This window comes from Bombina bombina, chromosome 5 (genome assembly GCF_027579735.1).
Source record: "Bombina bombina isolate aBomBom1 chromosome 5, aBomBom1.pri, whole genome shotgun sequence".
In the NCBI taxonomy this organism is placed as follows: domain Eukaryota; kingdom Metazoa; phylum Chordata; class Amphibia; order Anura; family Bombinatoridae; genus Bombina; species Bombina bombina.
In genome coordinates this window covers 959,242,337-959,265,934 of record NC_069503.1, presented here as the reverse complement: position 1 = coordinate 959,265,934, position 23,598 = coordinate 959,242,337, and positions in this window count along the sequence as shown.

Below are 23,598 nucleotides of genomic sequence, written 5' to 3'. Positions count from 1 at the left end.
TGGTCTTATACTCCCACCCAAATGCTAGAATTAGAGTCAACGGGACCCTCTCTGAGTCATTTACCATCACAAACGGCACAAGGCAGGGCTGCCCTCTATCCCCCTTGCTTTTTGCCATATCTATGGAAGTATTGGCGCAAAAGATCAGAAACACCCCTGCAATTAGGGGGATAATGGTGGGAGAGGTTGAACACAAACAGGCCCTCTTTGCAGATGACGCACTATTTTTCCTGACTGAAATTGAAACATCTATCCCCGCCCTAATTAAAGTGATGCACAACTATAGCAAAATCTGTAATTTTCAATTAAACTTCTCCAAATCAGAACTCCTTAATATTAATGCTAATTTGAACCACATCACACAGTTAAGCAACGCTTATAACATCCCTATAACTCAGAAAAAGCTGAAATACCTAGGGATATATCTCACCCCCTCTGCACCGGACTTGTTTAAATTTAACTATAACAGTATAAAGCATGACATAACTCGGGATCTGTCTTCCTGGAAAAGTAAAAAACTCTCATGGTTGGGCAGAATTGGAGTGCTCAAAATGAATATATTACCACGAGTTCTCTACCTTCTCCAAACCCTTCCCATTCCGCTCCCAGAGGGGTATATTTCGCATTTGCAAAAAATCTTTGAGCAGTACATATGGGACGGAGCTAGGCCAAGGATACCTAGGAAAACCATGTATCTTCCGAGAGACGAAGGAGGGCTGGGGGTTCCTTGCATTGAGAGATACAAACAGGCAGTCACACTACAACATGTGGCAGAATGGGCCCACAATTCCAACGACAAAGCATGGTTACACATAGACAGACACATTTTTAAGTTGAACAACATGGCTACCTTGGCTTGGACTAGCCATTCCAAAAGACCCAAACTGATTGATAAATACCACATTACAGCAGGCATACTACTAGAATGGGATAAACTTATAGCCACGAGCACACACATCTCTACCAGGGATGCCCCGCTTACCCCAGTCATTGAGCAAATAGATCTCCCATATTGTCGCCTTGCTTACTCTAAAACTCAACCTTATAGCCTAAACACAGGGACGGTTCTATTTGTCACAGGGAGCGGGAGGCCAAAAACACAAACAGACATGGAGGAAGCCCACGGGGAGATTTTCTCCTCGTGGCTTCATTATCATCAGCTGCTCCACTTCATTTCCCACCATAAACATAAAGAGGACCTTGGAAGAAGAATAACGCCTTTTGAAGAGCTATGCACTACACAGGAGACTCCTTCACACTTGATATCTAAACTCTATAAGATACTAAACACCTCTGGATGCCTGGGTCTTCCATCCTACACATATTCTTGGAATAAAGAATTAAATTGCGACCCAGAAGACGATGCTTGGTCCCAGGCATTCAGACTAACTAAAAGATCTTCTGTCTCGGCTACGATACAGGAAATACATATTAAACTCCTATGCAGATGGTATTTAACCCCATCTCGCTTGCACAGAATATACCCCAAGCTTAGTGACACTTGTTGGAGGGGCTGCGGCGAGGAGGGTACCCTGCTCCATATATGGTGGGGGTGTTCCCGGCTACAGGAATTTTGGCATGACACAATAGCAGAAATATCAGAGATCTTAGGGACCACAATTAACCATAGTCCAGCCACCCTACTCCTCCCCTCGCTTCCCAAATTACCCCAAATAGGTAAACAGCCTTTATTACTAATTATGCTTACAGCAGCTAAAAAACTTATCCCGAAGTCCTGGAAAACCCAAATTGTCCCTACTGTTGCAGACTGGAGAGCAGCAGTTGCTGATCTGATCTCCCTTGAGAGATACCATTACCTCAAAACACACAACCTAGAAGTGCATGAGATGATGCTAGCTTTATGGAACAAACAGATATAGCGCTTGATCTGTACCGTCCTTAACACCTGAAACTGTGCAAATTTTTTTTATTTTTTCTTTCTCATCCATCCGAGTCTGCTGTTCTTTTCCCCCCTTTGCTTCTCTTTTCTATCGAACCTATCACCTGTCCTACTGAAACATGCATTCTTTTGTCCTAAATATTTGTATATCCATTTACTTATGCCTGCATCATTATCTAGGAATGGACAATCTTGACCAGCTAGCCTACAAAACGGCATGAAATAACTCTAAAAGACTGTCTGGACTCATATATGGCCGTCTGGCTTGCACATTTATCTGTTGTTTTTGTTACTATACCTTTGTTGTCATTCTGATTAACTCAATAAAAAAAATAAAAAATAAAAAATTATTATAGGGTTTACGATGTGGGGGGGCCTCGGCTTAGGGGTTCATAGGTAGTTTATGGGTGTTAGTATACTTTATAGCACAGTAGGGAAGAGCTTTCTGTTCCGGCGTTAGCCCATAAAACTCTTAACTACTGACTTTTTTTGCGGTTGGAGTCTTGTCGGTAGAGGCTGTACCGCTCACTTATTCCAAGACTCATAATACCAGCGTTAGGCAAATCCCATAGAAAAGATAGGATACGCAATTGACGTAAGGGGATCTGCGGTAGCTTCGAGTCACGGAAAGAAAGTGAGCGGTAGACCCTTTCCTGCCTGACTCTAAATACCAGCGGGCAGTAAAAAGCAGCGTTAGGACCCCTTAACGCTGCTTTTTAACCCTAACGCGGAACTCTAAATCTAGGCCTTAGTTTGTGTTAGCAATTTATAAATTCAGGCAATAAAAACTGTTTTTGAACCTGTCAAAGAGATAACTTCAGTGGGTGAGGGAGGTAAGTCCGCTACACTTAACATAAGGCTCACAAGTCTTTATATTTACAAGTACAGAAAGACAGCTGTTCAGTAGAGGAGAAACTTCAGTCAGACCTTCAATGGCTTCTAGATCAGATATTGCAAAATGCCAAAATGGTACAGGGAGCGGAGGGATGGTGTCCATTTTACGACATCCTTCCTCCCACCTCTAACGCTCCCTCCTCAATCTTTAAAAATCTTCCTGTGCTTCTTCCTGTAAATATCCCTCCTTCCCAGGTCTAGATTGAGCATCGAGCATACCCTGAACAGGCACTGACTCACAGCTTTTGCATTTAGAAGCAGCCTTTCTTGGTGGTGGGACCAGCCCTTGTACTACTGATCCCTCTGCGCCGGCCTCCCCTATATATATATATATACAGGGAGTGCAGAATTATTAGGCAAGTTGTATTTTTGAGGATTAATTTTATTATTGAACAACAACCATGTTCTCAATTAACCCAAAAAACTCATTAATATCAAAGCTGAATAGTTTTGGAAGTAGTTTTTAGTTTGTTTTTAGTTATAGCTATTTTAGGGGGATATCTGTGTGTGCAGGTGACTATTACTGTGCATAATTATTAGGCAACAACAAAAAACAAATATATACCCATTTCAAATATTTATTTTTACCAGTGAAACCAATATAACATCTCAACATTCACAAATATACATTTCTGACATTCAAAAACAAAACAAAAACAAATCAGTGACCAATATAGCCACCTTTCTTTGCAAGGACACTCAAAAGCCTGCCATCCATGGATTCTGTCAGTGTTTTGATCTGTTCACCATCAACATTACGTGCAACAGCAACCACAGCCTCCCAGACACTGTTCAGAGAGGTGTACTGTTTTCCCTCCTTGTAAATCTCACATTTGATGATGGACCACAGGTTCTCAATGGGGTTTAGATCAGGTGAACAAGGAGGCCATGTCATTAGATTTTCTTCTTTTATACCCTTTCTTGCCAGCCATGCTGTGGAGTACTTGAATGCGTGTGATGGAGCATTGTCCTGCATGAAAATCATGTTTTTCTTGAAGGATGCAGACTTCTTCCTGTACCACTGCTTGAAAAAAATGTCTTCCAGAAACTGGCAGTAGGACTGGGAGTTGAGCTTGACTCTATCCTCAACCCGAAAAGACCCCACAAGCTCATCTTTGATGATACCAGCCCAAACCAGTACTCCACCTCCACCTTGCTGGCGTCTGAGTCGGACTGGAGCTCTCTGCCCTTTACCAATCCAGCCACGGGCCCATCCATCTGGCCCATCAAGACTCACTCTCATTTCATCAGTCCATAAAACCTTAGAAAAATCAGTCTTGAGATATTTCTTGGCCCAGTCTTGACGTTTCAGCTTGTGTGTCTTGTTCAGTGGTGGTCGTCTTTCAGCCTTTCTTACCTTGGCCATGTCTCTGAGTATTGCACACCTTGTGCTTTTGGGCACTCCAGTGATGTTGCAGCTCTGAAATATGGCCAAACTGGTGGCAAGTGGCATCTTGGCAGCTGCACGCTTGACTTTTCTCAGTTCATGGGCAGTTATTTTGCGCCTAGGTTTTTCCACACGCTTCTTGCGACCCTGTTGACTATTTTGAATGAAACGCTTGATTGTTCGATGATCACGCTTCAGAAACTTTGCAATTTTAAGAGTGCTGCATCCCTCTGCAAGATATCTCACTATTTTTTACTTTTCTGAGCCTGTCAAGTCCTTCTTTTGACCCATTTTGCCAAAGGAAAGGAAGTTGCCTAATAATTATGCACACCTGATATAGGGTGTTGATGTCAGACCACACCCCTTCTCATTACAGAGATGCCCATCACCTAATATGCTTAATTGGTAGTAGGCTTTCGAGCCTATACAGCTTGGAGTAAGACAACATGCATAAAGAGAATGATGTGGTCAAAATACTAATTTGCCTAATAATTCTGCACTCCCTGTATATATATATCCTGCACCGCACTAAGGGCCAGATTACAAGTGGCGCGATAAATCAAAATTTTCCGCTAGCGTAATGCTTTTTGCGCTTCTTGGGATCCGCTCGTATTACAAGTTGAGAAATTCATTATTTTCTGCAAGAGGTAGCCCAAAAAGTGCAAAAATCGCTAGCAGAGTTTTAACATGTGCGTGCATAGAAATCTACCCTATTTCATGAAAATTAAAATTTTCCGCTAGCGTAATGCTTTTTGCGCTTCTCGGGATCAGCTCGTATTACAAGTTGAGAAATTCACTATTTTCTGCAAGAGGTAGCCCGAAAAGTGCAAAAATCGCTAGCGGAGTTTTAACGTGTGCGTGCATAGAAATCAACCCTATTTCACGAAAATTAAAAAAAAAGTGAAACACACCCGACCATAAGCTCCTAGCCTAATAACCCCTAATCCACCATCCTTCCACATCACAAACACTAATTAAAAAGTATTAACACCTAAACCGCCATTCCTCCACACCACAAAGTATCTAAATAATCTATTAACCCCTAATCCTCCATCCCCCCACATCGCAAACATTAATTTAAAGTATTAACCCCTAAACCACCATCCCCCACATTGCAAACACTAATTAAAAGTATTTACCCCTACACCGCCATCCCCCCACATCGCAAAGTATCTAAATAATCTATTAACCCTTAAACCACCACCCCCACATTGCAAACTATCTAAATAATCTATTAACGTCTTAACCGCCAACCCCCCACATCACAAACTACCTAAAAAAATATTAACCCCTAAACCACCATCCCCCCACAATGCAAAGTAATAAACTATCATCCAAACTCCTAGCCTAACACCCCCTAATTTAACACAAATTAAAATACCCATAAATTAAGTTAAATTAAAATACCCATAAATTAAGTTCAGTGGCCTCTTTCGCTGCCATTGCTCTGCATCTTCTTTTTTTGGCTCTATTCTATGAGCCCTTCCCTTCAAGCTATCACCGCAGCACACTGAGATTACGGAAGGGCAGAACCCCAATATATAGGGGTACCACTTAATTCAGATTGGCTGATTTTAAATCAGTCAATCCCTATTGGCTGATTTAAATCAGCCAATAGCAAGAAAATTTTAAATTTAAATTCTAATCATCCAATAGAAAAGAATCATTAGAATTTAACTTTAAAAACGTTTTTATATATTGGGGTTCCACCTGAAAAGGAGGGCACATAGAAGAGAGCTAAAGTAAAGAAGATGCGGAGCCAGTGACGTATTTAGGTTTTGTGCAATCAGCGCATGTGCCTTGTCTTCTCTGTAAAAGCCTGCACTTTATCACTCACTGTACTGTGTGCTGGCTTTTAGAGAGAGGATAGGGCAGATGTGCCCCTCCCAAATCTGTCACCCTAGGCACCGGCCTTGTTGGCCTAGGCCATAATAATAATAATAATGAGTATCACTTTTAGAGTTAGTTAGGGCTTTTTTTGGGGTGGGTTTTTTTATTTTTAAGAATACGGTTTTTTATTTTTTACTGTTCTTTTCTAGGCTAGGGTTTTTTTTAGGTAGATTTTGTTATTTTGGGGAGTGGGGATTACTTGTATTGTAGAGGGGATTTTGTAATTGATTTTTAAGAAGAGCTTGATCACTAAGTGTAATGCTGGTTGTAACTTTTGGTTTAAGTCAGATTTTTTTAATTTATTTTGTAGTTAGTTTAGAGGGGGGTTAGGTTTTAGGTAGAGTAGGTGTAGATTGAGTTTGGGGTTGTGGTGGTTTAGGTTTAATTTGGGGTTGTGGTGGTTTAGGTTTAATTTTTTTTGTAACTTAGATTTTTATTTTAACTCAGGGAGTTTAGTTTAGTTGTTTTGCCTTTGGGGTATGTGTTGGCATAGAGGTTAATAGTTAGATACTTGCAGTGAGTATGTCGCTTTATAGGGGTTAATAGTTAATTGCGATGAGTCATAATTTGCATAAATAAAAAGAGAGAATATGACCTGACGAAGCCCACACTAGGCCGAAACGTACATCTGGGGTTTTGCCGTTTCTCTCATTCAGTGAGGAATTGCCGGGTATTTTGGGACTGGACTGCACTGTTTAGTCAGGATTAGACTGATATATTACAGGAAGAAGTTATTCTCTGTGAAAGGCACATGTTGAGACAATAGAGGCTGCTCCTAGGATGGTAACTAGCTATAGAACAAGCTATTAGGCTATTGTTTGTTTCTCTCTTTTTATTTAGTCCCCAGGAGTAGTCTAGCAGGGAGGAGTAGGTGCTGTTCACTGGAGGGTGTTTGCAGTATTTACACAGCAGTGTGGATTTCAGGTTATGTGATTAATTGGAAAGTTATGTGCTCCCTTGGACTACCTAAATATTGTGGTGTTTGGTAAAGCTCATGTGTGCGTGCATATGAGTGTGTGTATGTGTGGTGTGCATTCATATGAGTGTGTGTATGTCTTGTGCGTGCATATGAGTGTTTGTATGTGTAGTGTATGTGCATATGAGCTGGGCCATCTTTAAAACAGGGCAAAAGAGGCAGCTGCCCAGGGTCCAGTCTTTGTTGAAGAGTCCTTAAAAAAATTATATTTTTTTTGGTTCATGCCAGACTGCTGATGTCAGTCCTAACACACACAGTCAGTCCTAATACTGTCACAGTCAAAAGTTTTCTGCTTATATTTATTTGTGAGAAACTGTGCCAGACCGTGCCGGTGTCATGTGACGTGCCAAGCTAGTCCCATATGCTGTTTTAGGTGTGCACTGTGCAGCAATCCCACTGCATCAGAAAAGGTTCTGCTGAGGTTACTACTGTTACCAGGTAACTGCTCTGGTGGTGGGGATTGTTCAGGGTAGGGCTGACTGTAGGCACATGCAGCAGAAATCTGGAGCAGAAGGCACTTGAGGATTTGAACATCTGTGCAGCTGCAGACACTGCTCTCTTCAGTCTTGAGGCTGTGTGATTCGTCTCACACTGTATCCATGGAGCCTTGGACAGACAGCATCCAGTCTGCTTGTCCCCTTAGCCCTGCTCTTTCTGCTGTGGCCCTAAGATCAACTAACTGAAGTTTGTTAGGGGAACAGTGCTTTGTAGAAAGGTGTCAGTGGGAAGAATAAGTGAGCGCACACACGCCTCTCCCCTATGCAGCATTGTTTAGTGCAGGGTGAGAGGAAAGTGACATGTGCTTCTGTGGCTGATGTATAGTGCCATGCTGATACTTCACACATTAAGGTAAGGTTTATTTTTATAGATTTTTTTTTCTCTCTGACTCAGATTTTACAACTTTCCATAGTAGTTCTGCTGTTCCAGTCAGTAAACTTATATTTGTCTGCACATCCATGCTTCCTACTCAGTCTTTACCTTGCTTTGCTCCTGTTGGCTGCCCTAAATCTCTTTAACCAGCCCAAAATCTATTTAAACAGCTAGCCTCACACCAGAATCACATTGCAAAGCATCAGCTTGATTGATTAGATGATCCATAGCTGATATTGTTCTCCCCAAATGTCAGGATTCCCCCCTTATAGGTCAGACACACCTCAGTATACTGCACAATGCACACATATGCCTAGATTACGAGTTTTTATCGCTATAGGGAAAGTAAAGATAACTCGTGCGCGTGCAATATGGAGATTTTAAGCTCCATACGTCACACAAAACAAGCGCTGTGTTTGACGTGTTTGTGCACTCTTTGTCCATAGACATAAATGGGGAGAGCCATCAAAAAAAAAGTCTAACACCTGCGATCGTGGAAACAAAAGCTCCGTAGCGCAACCACATTGATCTCTATGGGGAAAAAGAAAAGACAGTTCAAACCTAACACCCTAACATAAACCCTGAGTCTAAACACCCTAATCTGCTGCCCCTGACATCGCCAACGCCTGCCTACAGTTATTAACCCCTAATCTGCCGCTCCCGATATCGCCACCACCTAAATAAAATTATTAACTCCTAATCTGCCGCTACCGATATCGCTGCCACTATACTAAAGCTATTAACCCCTATTCCGCCGCACCCCAACATCACTGCAGCTATATTAAAGTTATTAACCCCTATTCCGCCGCTCCCGATATCGCCGCCACCTAAATAAAGCTATTAACCCCTAAACCTCTGGCCTCCCACATCATTTTTGAAGCAAAGGGATGGAATCTGACTAATCCATGAATCCATATAGGTAAAAAAACACATGGGAAACACAGCAAATCCTGAAATGGTGTCACGGGCGCAGCACTGACAGGCTTACGCATTTCGGAAATACATCCATAGTCACAGCCTGCAGTGCTGAACGGAACACCTGTTTAAAAAGAACATAAACAAATGTGACAGGTACAAACATAAATACCGCCCTTGACTGTAACCCAATCATGAAGTAGAAAATAACACACACCCTACATCACTACCACTAAATAAACCTATTAACCCCTAAACCGCCAACAACCGAAATTAAACTATTAACCCATAACCCTAACGTAACCCTAACCCTAACACCCCCTAACTTTAACATAATTAAAATAGATCTAAATTAAACTTACTATTATTAATTAAATAAACCTATTAACCCCTAAACCGCCAGCCCCCCACATCGCAACAAACTAAATTAAACTATATTAATCTCTAAACCTAACCCTAACGTAACCCTAAACCTTACCCTAACACCCCTTAACTTTAGCATAATGAAATTAGATCTAATTTTATTTACAATTATTAACTAAATAATAATAATTATTATTATTATTATTATTAATAGTTATATTGTAGCTAACTTACGTTTTATTTTTATTTCACAGGTAAGTTTGTATTTATTTTAACTAGGTAGACTAGTTAGTAAATAATTTTTAACTATTTAATAACTACCTAGTTAAAATAAATACAAACTTACCTGTGAAATAAAACCTAACCTGCCTTACACTAAAACCTAACATTAGAACAAAAAAAACTAAATTATCCAAAATAAATACAGATTATTCCTATTCTAATACCCTTTTAAAAAAAAAATCACCCCAAAATAAAAAAGCCTAATCTAGAATAAACTACCAAGGGCCCTTAAAAGATCCTTTTGTAGGGCAATGCCCTTAGTTAAATAGCTCTTTTACTCCAAAAAAAATACAAACACCCCCTAACACTATAGAAACCCCCACCCCCAAACTACCAAGGGCCCTTAAAAGGGCCTTTTGGGGGGCCCTTAACCCCTTAATGACCACAGCACTTTTCCATTTTCTATCCGTTTGGGACCAAGGCTATTTTTACATTTTTGCGGTGTTTGTGTTTAGCTGTAATTTTCCTCTTACTCATTTACTGTACCAAACACATATTACATACCGTTTTTCTCGCCATTAAATGGACTTTCTAAAGATACCATTATTTTAATCATATCTTATAATTTACTATAAAAAAAAAATATATGAAGAAAAAATGAAAAAAAAACACACTCGCCTAGATTTAGAGTTTTGTCGGTAATGACCCGGGGTGCTAACGCTGCTTTTTTTCCAGCGCACCATTAAGACAACGCTGGTATTTAGAGTTGTCTGAATGGCTGCATTAGCCTCAGAAAAGGGAGCGTTGAGCATAATTTAGCTCCACTTCAACCCTCTGTACCAGCGTTGCCTACGGTAGCGGTAAGCTGGAAAAACGTGCTTGTGCACAATATCCCCATAGGAAACAATGGGGCTGAGCTGGCTGGGGAAAAAAACAACACCTGCAAAAAAAGCAGCGTTCAGCTCCTAACGCAGCCCCATTGTTTCCTATGGGGAAACACTCTTTAAGTCTACACCTAACACCCTAACATGAACCCCGAGTCTAAACACCCCTAACCTTACACTTATTAACCCCTAATCTGCCGCCCCCGCTATTGCTGACACCTACATTATACTATTAACCCCTAATCTGCCGCTCCGGACACCGCCGCAACCTACATTATAGCTATGAACCCCTAATCTACTGTCCCTAACATCGCCGACACCTATATTATATTTATTACCCCCTAATCTGCCCCCCCATGCCGCCACCTACCTACAATTATTAACCCCTAATCTGCTGACCGGACCGCGCCGCCACTATAATAAATGTATTAACCCCTAAACCGCCGCACTCCCGCCTCGCAAACACTATAATAAATTGTATTAACCCCTAATCTGCCCTCCCTAACATCGCCACCACCTACCAACAAATATTAACCCCTAATCTGCTGACCCCAACGTCGCCGCTACTATAATAAAGTTATTAACCCCTAAACCTAAGTCTAACCCTAACCCTAACACCCCCTAACTTGAATATAATTTAAATTAATCTAAATAAATCCTATATTATAAAAGACAAGAGTTTGTCTGAAGCCGTCATGCGCAGTTCAGACAAACTCTTGCAGCTGATCGCACGCGCACCCACGAGAGAGAGAGAGAGAGAGAGAGAGAGAGAGAGAGAGAGAGAGAGAGAGAGAGAGAGAGAGAGAGAGAGAATTAAATATAACACAAAACGGGCTTTAGGACTAGTTTACTATAAGTATTTAATAGCTACCTAGTTAAAATAATTACAAAATTACCTGTAAAATAAATCCTAACCTAAGTTACAAATACACCACACTATCAATAAATCAATTAAATAAATTACCTACAATTAGCTAAACTAAAATACAATTAAATAAACTAATCTATAATACAAAAAAAACAAACACTAAATTACAGAAAATAAAAAAAAATTACAAGAAGTTTAAACTAATTACACCTAATCTAAGCCCCCTAATAAAATAAAAAAGCTCCCAAAATAATAAAATGCCTTACCCTATTCTAAATTACAAAGTCATCAGCTCTTTTACCAGCCCTTAAAAGGGCTTTTTGTGGGGCATTGCCCCAAAGTAATCAGCTCTTTTACCTGTAAATAAAAATACAAACCCCCAACATTAAAACTCACATACCCCTACTCTAACCCACCCAAACCCCCTTTAAATAAACCTAACACTAACCTCCTGAAGATCTCCCTACCTTGAGTCGTCTTCACCCAGCCGAGCCGAATTCTTCATCCAAGCGGAGCAAGAAGAGGTCCTCCATCTGGTAGAAGTCATCATCCAAGCGGGGCAAGAAGAGGTGCTCCATCCGGTAGGAGTCTTCATCCAAGCGGGGTCTTCTATCTTCATCCATCAAGAGCGGAGCGGAGCCATCTTCCATACAGCCGACGCGGAGCCATCCTCTTCAACCGACGGACTAACGACGAATGACGGTTCCTTTAAGGGACGTCATCCAAGATGGAGTCCCTCGAATTCCGATTGGCTGATAGGATTCTATCTGCCAATCGTAATTAAGGTAAGAAAAATCTGATTGGCTGATTCAATCAGCCAATCAGAGCAGCCAATAGAATGCAAGGTCAATCCGATTGGCTGATTGGATCAGCCAATCGGATTGAGCTTCAATCTGATTGGCTGATTGAAGCAGCCAATCAGATTTTTCTTACCTTAATTCCGATTGGCTGATAGAATCCTATCAGCCAATCGGAATTCGTCGTTAGTCCATCGGTTGAAGAGGATGGCCGTCGGCTGTATGGAAGATGGCTCCGCTCCGCTTCGGAGGGATGAAGATAGAAGACCCCGCTTGGATGAAGACTTCTACCGGATGGAGGACCTCTTCTTGCTCCGCTTGGATGAAGAATTTGGCTCGGCTGGGTGAAGACGACTCAAGGTAGGGAGATCTTCAGGGGGTTAGTGTTAGGTTTATTTAAGGGGGGTTTGGGTGGGTGAGAGTAGGGGTATGTGGGTGGTGGGTTTTAATGTTGGGGGAGGTTGTATTTTTATTTACAGGTAAAAGAGCTGATTACTTTGGGGCAATGCCCCCCAAAAAGCCCTTTTAAGGCCTGGTAAAAGAGCTGATTACTTTGTAATTTAGAATAGGTTAGGGCATTTTATTATTTTGTGGGGCTTTTTTATTTTATTAGGGGGCTTAGATTAGGTGTAATTAGTTTAACTTCTTGTAATTTTTTTATTTTCTGTAATTTAGTGTTTGTTTTTGTATTATAGATTAGTTTATTTAATTGTATTTTAGTATAGCTAATTGTAAGTAATTTATTTAATTAATTTATTGATAGTGTAGTGATAGGTATATTTGTAACTTAGGTTAGGATTTATTTTACAGGTAATTTTGTAATTATTTTAACTAGGTAGCTATTAAATAGTTATTAACTATTTAATAGCTATTGTACCTAGTTAAAATAAATACAAATTTGCCTGTAAAATAAATATAAATCCTAAAATAGCTACAATGTAACTATTAGTTATATTGTAGCTATATTAGGGTTTATTTTATAGGTAAGTATTTAGTTTTAAATAGGAATAATTTATTTAATTATAGTAAATTTATTTAGATTAATTTAAATCATATTTAAGTTAGGGGGGTAATAGGGTTAGGGTTAGACTAACTTTAATAACTTTATTATAGTAGCGGCGATGTTGGGGGAGGCAGATTAGGGGTTAATATTTGTAGGTAGGTGGCGGTGATGTTAGGGAGGGCAGATTAGGGGTTAATACAATTTATTATAGTGTTTGCGAGGCGGGAGTGCGGTGGTTTAAGGCTTAATACATTTATTATAATGGCGGCGAGGTCCGGTCGGCAGATTAGGGGTTAATAATTGTAGGTAGGTGGCAGCGACGTTGGGGGGGCAGATTAGGGGGTAATAAATATAATGTAGGTGTCGGCGATGTTAGGGGCACCAGATTAAGGGGTTCATAGGTATAATGTAGGTTGCGGCGGTGTCTGGAGCGGCAGATTAGGGGTTAAAAAATTTTATTATAGGGTTGGCGATGTGGGGGGGCCTCGGTTTAGGGGTTCATAGGTAGTTTATGGGTGTTAGTGTACTTTATAGCACAGTAATTAAGAGCTTTTTGTTGCCGCGTTAGCCCATAAATCTCTTAACTACTGACTTTTTTTGACGGTAGGAGTCTTGTCGGTAGAGGCTCTACTGCTCACTTCTTCCAAGACTCGTAATACCAGCGTTAGGCAAATCCCATAGAAAAGATAGGATACGCAATTGACGTAAGGGGATCTGCGGTAGTCTCGAGTGGCTGAAAGAAAGTGAGCGGTAGACCCTTTCCTGTCTGACTCTAAATACCAGCGGGCGGTAAAAAGCCCCCTTAATGCTGCTTTTGACGGCTAACGCCAAACTCTAAATCTAGGCGACTTTTTCTAACTTTGACCCCCAAAATCTGTTACACATCTACAACCACAAAAAACACCCATACTAAATAGTTTCTAAATTTTGTCCTGAGTTTAGAAATACCCAATGTTTACATGTTCTTTGCTTTTTTTTCGCAAGTTATAGGCCAATAAATACAAGTAGCACTTTGCTATTTCCAAACCACTTTTTTCAAAATTAGCGCTAGTTACATTGGGACACTGATATCTTTCAGGAATCCCTGAATATCCCTTGACATGTATATATTTTTTTTAGAAGACATCCCAAAGTATTGATCTAGGCCCATTTTGGTATATTTTATGCCACCATTTCACCGCCAAATGCGATCAAATAAAAAAAATTGTTAATTTTTTCACAATTTTTTTCACAAACTTTAGGTTTCTCAATGAAATTATTTACATACAACTTGTGCAATTATGGCACAAATGGTTGTAAATGCTTCTCTGGGATCCCCTTTGTTCAGAAATAGCAGACATATATGGCTTTGGCATTGCTTTTTGGTAATTAGAAGGCCACTAAATGCCACTGCGCACGACACGTGTATTATGCCCAGCAGTGAAGGGGTTAATTAGGGAGCATGTAGGGAGCTTGTAGGGTTAATTTTAGCTTTAGTGTAGTAGACAACCCCAAGTATTGATCTAGGCCCATTTTGGTATATTTCATGCCACCATTTCACTGCCAAATGCGATCAAATTAAAAAAAAAAAAAATCACAATTTTAGGTTTCTCACTGAAATTATTTACAAACAGTGTGTGCAATTATGGCACAAATAGTTGTAAATGCTTCTCTGGGATCCCCTTTGTTCAGAAATAGCAGACATATATGGCTTTGGCGTTGCTTTTTGGTAATTAGAAGGCCGCTAAATGCCGCTGCGCATCACACGTGTATTGTGGCTAGCAGTGAAGGGGTTAATTAGGTGGCTTATAGGGAGCTTGCAGGGTCAATTTCAGCTTTAGTGTAGAGATCAGCCTCCCACCTGACATATCACACCCCATGATCCCTCCCAAATAGCTCTCTTCCCCCCCCCCCCACCCCCACAATTGTTCCTGCCATCTTAAGTACTGGAAGAAAGTCTGCCAGTACTAAAATAAAAGCTATCTTTTATTTATTTTTTTATTTTTAGGCATATTTACATATCCTGCTGTGTAGGATGCCCCCTTAGCCCCCAACCTCCCTGATCCCCCCCAAACAGCTCTGTAACCCTCCCACTCTAACTTATTAGGCGCCATCCTGGGTACTGGCAGCTGTCTGCCAGTACCCAGTTTACAAAAGAAGATTATTATTTTTTTCTGTAGTGTAGCTTCCCCCCCCAAAGACCAACCCCCCACCCCTCCCCGATCCCTTACAGCCTTTTTATTTTTATTTCCCTCCCCCCTCTCCCACTTTTCTTACAAATATTTTCTGTAGTGTAGTGGTTACACCCCCCCCCCCGCTCCCTCTGTGCACGCGCCTGTCTCCAGCCTCTGTGCGCGCCCCCGGTTATCCCGCCCACAATCCTGCCCCCCTATGCATCATATAAGCCATCGATGGCTGCCCACCCGCCTCCCATTCCAGCTCCCACCCCCCCAACAATTGCGGCCATCGATGTCCGGTGCAGAGAGGGCCACACAGTGGCTCTCTCTGCATTGCAGGGGTAAGAAAGGTTATTGCAGAATGTCTCGATATCAAGACATCACTGCAATAACCGGAAAATGGCTGGAAGCGATCAGGACAGCTTCCACCGCTTTCCAAGACCAACGAGGTGCAGGGTACGTCCTCGGTCATTAAATGTATTTTTTTTGGAGGACACAGCCTGCACGTCGTCGGTCGTTAAGGAGTTAAAAGGGCCTTTTGTAGGGTATTGCCCTGAGTTAAACAACTATTTTGCTCCAATAAAAATACAAATACCCCTAACACTATTGGGCCTGTTGGGGGGCCCTTAAAAGGGCCTTTTGTAGGGCATTGCCCTAAGTTAAACAGCTCTTTCGCTAAAAAAAAAAAAACCACCCCCTAAAAATATACCTTACAAACAAGCAAATTGAGAACTGCTTAAATCCTATTGGCTGTTCAAATCAGCCAATAGGATTTAAGCAGTGCTCATTCTATTGGCTGATGATTCATCCAATAGAATGAGAGCTGCTTAAATCCTATTGGCTGATTTGAACAGCCAATAGGATTTAAGCAGCTCTCATTCTATCGGCTGATTCAAATTTTTCAGCCAATAGGAATGCAAGGGACGCCATCTGGAATCTCGTCCCTTGCATTGAAGATTTAGTATACGACGGCGACCGTATGAAGAGGATGCTCCGCGCCAGATGTCTTCAGGATGGACCCGCTCCACGCCTCAGGGATCAAGATAGAAGATGCCGCCTGGATGAAGATTGAAGAGGCCGCCTGGATGAAGACTTCTCGCCGCTTGGATCAGGACATTGCAGCTGGGATGAAGATTGAAGAAGCCGTCTGGATGAAGACTTCTCACCGCCTGGATTAGGTCTTCAACTCCAGGATGAAGATCGTTCAAGCGGGACTTCAAAAACTGTAAGTGGATCGTCAGGGGGTTAGTGTTAATCTTTTTAAGGGTTTATTGGGTGGGTTTTATATTTTAGTTTAGGGTCTGGGCAGTAAATGCCATTTTAAGGGCAATGCCCATACAAATGCCCTTTTCAGGGCAATGGGTAGCTTAGGTTTTTTTAGATTTAGTTTTTTTATTTTGGGGGGTTGTTTGGGTGGTGGGTTTTACTGTTGGGGGTCTTTGTATTTTATATTACAGGTAAAAGAGCTGATATCTTTGGGGCAATGCCCCACAAAAGGCCCTTTTAAGGACCATTGGTAGTTTATTGTAGGCTAGGGTTTTTTGTTTTATTTTGGGTGGACTTTTTTATTTTGATAGGGCTATTACATTAGGTGTAATTCTTTTTTATTTTGGATAATTTCGTTTGTTATTTTCCGTAATTTAGTGTTTTTTTATTTTTTGTAACTTAGTATTTTTATTTTTTTTGTAAATAGATAGTTTATGTTAGGATTGTTTTAATGTGTAGTTTAGTTTATTTTAATTGGTAGTTACTTTAATATTAGTTTAATAATTATATTAGTTTAATTGTTAGTTTAAACTTATTTTTTTTTAATTTGACAGGTAAGTTTTAATTTAATTTAAGATAGGGAAATTGTAATTTTAATCTAAAGTTAGAGGGGCGTTAGGTTTAGGGGTTACTAGTTTTATTTAGTATATTTCGTTGTGGGGGCTTTTGGTTTAGGGGGTTAATAGTTTTATTTAGTATATTTCGTTGTGGGGGCTTTCGGTTTAGAGGTTAATAGATTTATTATAGTGGCTTGCGGTTTAGGGCTTAATAACTTTAGTATAGCGGGGGCGATGTGGGCGAACGGCAGAATAGGGGTTAATTATATTTAAATAGTGTTTGCGATGTGGGAGGGTGGTGGTTTAGAGGTTAATAACTTTAGTATAGTGGTGACGATGTTGGGGAGCGTCGAAATAGGGGTTAATAAAAAAAATTGTGGCGGCGATTAGGGGTTAATAAATTTATTATAGTGTTTGCGATGCGGGAGGGCCTTGGTTTAAGGGTTAATAGGTAGTTTATGGGTGTTAGTGCACTTTTTAACACTTTAGTTATGAGTTTTATGTTACAGATTTGTAGCGTTACACTCATAACTACTGACTTTAGATAGCTTTACAGATCTTGTCGTTTTAGAGTATAGCACTATTTTCTTAGCCAGAACACAAAACTTGTAAAACCGGCGCTATGGGAATCCCATGAAAAAACGTCATTTTTAAGAGTGTGGTACAGATGTTGCGTTACAGGCTAAAAGGCTTGCAGTACACCTATACCGACAAGACTTGTAATGGCTGCATTAGCGAAAATGATGCGTTATGGGCCACAACGCTGCTATTTGACTCATAACGCAAAACTCGTAATCTAGGTGATACTTTGTATTTTTAATATTGGCCTCAGTACAGATTACTAGAGTCTTTTCCACTTTCATTGGAAATAAAAAACACCCCATCTAAATTAATTTTGTGAGATGCCATTTACAGTTACAGTGGGGTAAAAAAGTATTTAGTCAGCCACCAATTGTGCAAGTTCTCCGACTTAAGAAGATGAGAGAGGCCTGTAATTTTTATCATAGGTATACCTCAACTATGAGAGACAAAATGTGGAAACAAATCCAGACAACCACATTGTCCGATTTGGAAAGAATTTATTTGCAAATTATGGTGGAAAATAAGTATCTGGTCAATATCAAAAGTTAATCTCAATACTTTGTTATATATCCTTTGTTGGCAATGACAGAGGTCAAACGTTTTCTGTAAGTCTTCACAAGGTTGTCACACACTGTTGTGTGTATGTTGACCCATTCCTGCATGCAGATCTCCTCTAGAGCAGTGATGTTTTGGGGCTGTCACTGGGTAACACGGACTTTCAACTCCCTCCAAAGGTTTTCTATGGGGTTGAGATCTGGAGACTGGCTAGGCCACTCCAGGACCTTGAAATGCTTCTTACAAAGCCACTCCTTCATTGCCCGGGCGGTGTGTTTGGGATCATTGTCATGCTGAAAGACCCAGCCACGTTTCATCTTCAATGCCCTTGCTGATGGAAGGAGGTTTGCACTCAAAATCTCACGATACATGGCCCCATTCATTCTTTCATGTACACGGATCAGTCGTCCTGTTCCCTTTGCAGAGAAACAGCCCCAAAGCATGATGTTGCCACCCCCATGCTTTACAGTAGGTATGGTGTTCTTTGGTTGCAACTCAGCATTCTCTCTCCTCCAAACACGATGAGTTTCTACCAAACAATTCTACTTTGATTTCATCTGACCATATGACATTCTCCCAATCCGCTTCTGGATCATCCAAATGCTCTCTAGCATACTTCAGATGGGCCCGGACATGTACTGGCTTAAGCAGGGGGACACGTCAGGCACTGCAGGATCTAAGTCGCTGGCGGCATAGTGTGTTACTGATGGTAGCCTTTGTTATGTTGGTCCCAGCTCTCTGCAGGTCATTCACTAGGTCCCCCATGTGGTTCTGGGATGTTTGCTCACCGTTCTTGTGATCATTTTGACCCCACGGGTGAGATCTTGCGTGGAGCCCCAGATCGAGGGAGATTATCAGTGGTCTTGTATGTCTTCCATTTTCTAATTATTTCTCCCACAGTTGATTTCTTCACACCAAGCTGCTTGCCTATTGCAGATTCAGTCTTCCCAGCCTGGTGCAGGTCTACAATTTTGTTTCTGGTGTCCTTCGACAGCTCTTTGGTCTTCACCATAGTGGAGTTTGGAGTGTGACTGTTTGAGGTTGTGGACAGGTGTATTTTATACTGATAACAAGTTCAAACAGGTGCCATTAATACAGGTAATAAGTGGAGGACAGAGGAGCCTCTTAAAGAAGAAGATACAGGTCTGTGAGAGCCAGAAATCTTGCTTGTTTGTAGGTGACCAAATACTTATTTTCCACCATAATATGCAAATAAATTCTTTCCAAATTAGACAATGTGATTGTCTGGATTTGTTTCCACATTTTGTCTCTCATAGTTGAGGTATACCTAGGATGAAAATTACAAGCCTCTCTGATCTTCTTAAGTGGGAGAACTTGCACAATTGGTGGCTGACTAATTACTTTTTTGCCCCACTGTAGTTGTCGTTTATTTAATGTGTGCTGTTTCTTATGCCAAGTGTGGTTATATTATTAAGTATGCTGTAAAGTATGTATGCGTGTAAGAGTGAATGTGTGTGTATGTAGTATTTGTATATATACATGTATAGGATTATATAGATTAGAGTGTGTACATACATTTGTGTGTGCTCTGTAGTGTGTGTTTGTGTGTACATGTGTATGCTCTGGAGAGTGTGTGTTTGTGTGTACTTGTATATGTGTATGCTCTGAAGAGTGTGTGTTTGTGTGAACATGTATATGTGTATGCTCTGGAGAGTGTGTGTGTATATGGGTTAGAGGAGTTTTGTTATGTTAGGCATTCCCTTGGTATTCATGAAATTTGTAATTTTGCTGTACAGTGGCTGTCTAAACAATACATATGTAGTGAATGTCCCAAAACTGGTGAAATGCTTTTAGGGGGGCCCAAAATAAATTCTTGCACCGTGGGCCCTGTAGGTCCGCCACGGATTTTTACTATGTGATGCATTAAATATTTATGTACTGTAAAATATATATAAATAAAATAAAAAAACAACATTTAATTAATTAATAAATATATTAAATTAATCCACAGTGGAGGAATTTATATATGTATTTACTTATTAGTACTGCTTAGGTCCAGTTTCACATATTGCAATTTATTTCATTTTCTTTTTAAATGATTAGTCAAGCAGTGGATGATCCACTGCTGGGCTAATCATTTAACCCTTTGAGAGCTAAGCTGGATTTGAGGGGTTTTTATTTTTTAATTTTTTTAAATATATTTTTTTTTAACTTTTTTTTCTTTTTTCAGATCTTACTTATAAAGTTGGAAAGGGGATTACCTTTCCAACGGTGGGTCTTGGGGGTCTGTAGCTGCTTAGATGCCTGAGATACAGGATTCTAAGCAGTATGCCCCATTTCCCTATACTGTCTATTTTATTTTTTAAATAAAGTTGCACAGTGACGTCATCAAGTCATTGCGCGCAACATCACCACACGAAACGTGAAGCCCGGCAATGTCTGCCACTATGCAGGCCAGATCGCCGGGGTAGGAGCGGGTGGGAGCCCCCAGATCTCCCTCAAGATGGGAGAGTGCTAGCGACAGCTCTAAGTCGTTGTTAGCACCTGACTGAGACAATTTGTGACGGCTCAGAGCCGTTGTTAGCACTCAAGGGGTTAAAAAACAATTATAAAATAAATTGATTTAGTTGTTTTTTGGGATGTTGGGGTGGAGAGCGAAATTGCATGGGGTGGGGGGCCCAAGAAAATGTTTGCCCAGGGTCCAGTCAATATTAAAGACGATCATCTAGGGTTGTCACATTCCTTGTTCAGAGGAGAATTGCCTGGTATTTCGGGGCTGGACTGACCATGTTGGTGGGATTAAACTGATATACTACAGGAAAGATTTCCTCTGTGAAAAGCACAATTGGTCATAAAGAAGCTACTCCCAGGTGGCAACCGGGCCATAGAACAAGCTATTGATGCTGCTGTTTGTTCCTGGCAGACTGCTTCTCTTTCTGTTTTGCATATGTAAATATGATCCTGGGGATAGTCTCCCTAAGGGTGATGGGGGAAACCAGACGTGGACTCCTGGCCCAATGTGCTTAGAGGGATATGGCTGCACCTGACTGACGAGGCCCAGAGGAGGACGAAACGAGCGTCTGGGGTTGTCATGTTCCTTGTTCAGAGGAGAATTGCCTGGTATTTCGGGGCTGGACTGACCATGTTGGTGGGATCAAACTGATATACTAGAGGAAAGTTTTCCTCTGTGAAAAACACAATTGGGCAGAAAGAAGCTACTCCCAGGTAGCAACCGGGCCATATATCAAGCTATTGATGCTGCTGTTCATTTCTGGCAGACTGCTTCTCTTTCTGTTTTGCATATGTAAATATGACCCTGGGGATAGTCTTCCTAAGGGTGATGGGGGAAACCAGACGTGGACTCCATGCCCAATGTGCTTAGAGGGATATGGCTGCACCTCACTGACGAGGCCGAAACGATCGTCTGGGGTTGTCCTGTTCTTTCTTCAGAGGAGAATTGCCTGGTATTTCGGGGCTGGACTGACCATGTTGGCGGGATCAAACTGATATACTACAGGAAAGTTTTCCTCTGTGAAAAGCACAACTGGGCAGAAAGAAGCTACTCCCAGGTGGTAACCGGGCCATAGAACAAGCTATTGATGCTGCTGTTTGTTCCTGGCAGACTGCTTCTCTTTCTGTTTTGCATATGTAAATATGACCCTGGGGATAGTCTCCCTAAGGGTGATGGGGGAAACCAGACGTGGACTCCTTGCCCAATGTGCTTAGAGGCATATGGCTTCACCTCACTGACGAGGCCCAAAGGAGGCCGAAACGATCATCTGAGGTTGTCATGTTCCTTGTTCAGAGGAGAATTGCCTGGTATTTTGGGGCTGGACTGACCATGTTGGCGGGATCAGACTGATATACTACAGGAAAGTTTTCCTCTGTGAAAATCACAATTGGGCAGAAAGAAGCTACTCCCAGGTGGCAACCGAGTCATAGAACAAGCTATTGATGCTGCTGTTCATTCCTGGCAAGCTGCTTCTCTTTCTGTTTTGCATACTTAAACATGACCCTGGGGATATTCTCCCTAAGGGTGATGGAGGAAACCAGACGTGGACTCCTTGCCCAATGTGCTTAGAGGGATATGGCTGCACCTCACTGACGAGGCCCAAAGGAGGCTGAAACGATCATCTGGGGTTGTCATGTTCCTTGTTCAGAGGAGAATTGCCTGGTATTTCGGGGCTGGACTGACAATGTTGGCGGGATCAGACTGATATACTACAGGAAAGTTTTCCTCAGTGAAAAGCACAATTGGGCAGAAAGAAGATACTCCCATGTGGCAACCGGGGCATAGAACAATCTATTGATGCTGCTGTTCATTCCTGGCAGACTGCTTCTCTTTCTGTTTTATTATTATTATTATTATTATTTATTTATAAAGCGCCAACAGATTCCTCAGCACTGCCCATAGGTACAAGGATAGAAGTACAACGGAGAAACAATACAATAAAAGACAACATTTTACAGACAGATACAGGGGGAGTTGAGGGCCCTATTCCCGTGGGAACTTACAATCTAGATGGGTAAGAGGGTGGGAAACAAGAGGTGGGGACTGCAAAGGTGGGAATGATATTAGTGGGGAGGTGAGGGTAACTGTTGGGTTAGTGAAGTTCATTTGTTAATGAGTCGGGTGATAGGTTTCCCTGAACAAAAAGGTCTTCAGGAAACGTTTAAAGGAGGAGAGGTTAGGGGAGAGTCTGATGGCTCGAGGAAGTGCGTTCCAGAGGGTTGGAGCCGCATGAGAGAAGTCCTGTAGTCTAGCATGAGAGGAGGCGATGGTAAAGGATGCAAGGAGCAGGTCATTGTTGGATCTTAGGGGGCGGGCTGGAGTATATTTGCTGATGAGTGAGGATAGGTAGGGTGGGGCAGCATTGCTGAGGGCTTTATAGGTCAGGGTGAGAATTTAATTCTGCTGTTAATGGGGAGCCAATGAAGGGGTTCACAGAGAGGTGCAGCAGAAACGGAGCATATGTAAATATTAAAGACGGCCCTGCATATGAGTATGTGTATGTGTGGTGTGCATGCACATGAGTGTGTGCAAGTGTGGTGTGTGTGTAGGTATAGTGTGCGTGCATATGAATGTATATTAAGTGTGCACTACATAAAATATATATTATATATATTGTGCTAAACAAGAAATTATTTATGAAAAATGATATCAACTCCAATCACCAAATACCCATTTACTTATACTAATGCTAAAAAATTTAAATTAAAAGCAGGACACTAATTCCTAATATCCTATCTAGTCTAATTTAGACTGTATTTCAAAAAGGAATAAACTGTTATATAACTAGTTGAAACATAAATGAATAAATAATTACATTTTAGAGAGGCGTTCCTACATGAATGCTGCTAGATCCACATCAAAGTTTAAACCATTAGGATCCAAAGTATTCAATCTCAGGATCTAGTATGTTTCTTCCTGTCATAAAGCTAGTAACCTATTCTTCCTAATGGGGGGATCCAGTATATTATCTGGATCCTTAGGGATCTTGCATCATCCCCATGAATCAATCTAAAATGTTTAGGGACACAACAGTTAGCCA